Genomic DNA, 1,235 nt, shown 5'->3' with positions numbered 1-1,235 from the left:
TCTTGGTGTATGTAAGTTGATGCATTAACCCCATGTTACTCCCTAAAAGGAAATAAAATTAAATGGCCATCAAATCTCAGTAGTTTCAGAAACTCAGCAGGCTCTAAGTAGTTATGGGTATCTCAAATAATTGACATTGTTGGTGGCACATGTGAAATGTTTAATGAGGAATGGTCGATTATATGCCATTATTTACTACTTCTGATGAATGGAAGATTAAACGAAACACCCCGATGCCATGCAACCGAAGGATGGGGAAGAAGTGATTTTAATACTGTGAGCACCTTACAAGGAGAATGGACTCCTGATGTAATGTGGTTTATTTAAGTAGTAATAATTCATGAAACAAACACACAAACCATGGACTTTGAAAATCCAAGCACGTCAATATTGATCAATTAAAACCAGGAAGTATTTACTGGTCAACTAAAGCAAAAGTAGGCATCAACTCTTACTTTTTAGTTATCAAATGATCTGAGGCAAGAAAAAGTTACCAATGATGAATGACACTCATATAAAGTTAATGAACTTAATAAAATGCTTGGTCGAACATGTTTTCAGTAATAAGAAGACAATTTATTAAATCTAAAATTAATAGTCATAATCTGAATCAGAACAATCTTGTACAAAAACTGCTTTCCTTCCCCATAGAAAACATTTCTAGCCCACTCAAGAAATTTTGAGGAAGCTTATTGATAATATATCAATCCCTAAATAAAAGCATGAAAGTTGTGAATTGATCTTGATGTCTATCATTTATGATTTTATTCTTAATCAAAATTAAATTATTGTTAATATTCCTGACCAATAAGTTTATGTGGCTGGTTTGGGATAAATTCCTTAGTTTATTTCTATACTACTTGTAATATCTCCAGCTCTCCCGCCATTGGGTTCTAGAAAACCCAATACCATAATAATATGTGTTTATTGATCTGTTAGGTAAAATTAACTTGTGAAATAAAACTCATCAGAATGCAAGTATGGAAATACACCATAATTTCATCATGACTTGATCCTGCAATGTTAAAAAAATTCATCAACAGAATGCAATGGTATTTCCCACAAGAAAAGCTGCAGGTTTTGTTTAAATACCTTAAAAGAATCTACAATTTTTATTGCATTATATAGATTGACAGCACCTTTGATTTTTTTGTTCATATTGTCAAGAATGAGCATGGATATAATTGTTTTAGTCTTGTATCATGCCCATGTATATTGAAATTCAAAGTTAAACT

Source organism: Hetaerina americana, unplaced genomic scaffold, assembly GCF_022747635.1.
Source record: "Hetaerina americana unplaced genomic scaffold, ioHetAmer1.1.p SCAF_119, whole genome shotgun sequence".
Classification (NCBI taxonomy): Eukaryota; Metazoa; Arthropoda; class Insecta; order Odonata; family Calopterygidae; genus Hetaerina; species Hetaerina americana.
This window is presented reverse-complemented; position numbering follows the sequence as displayed.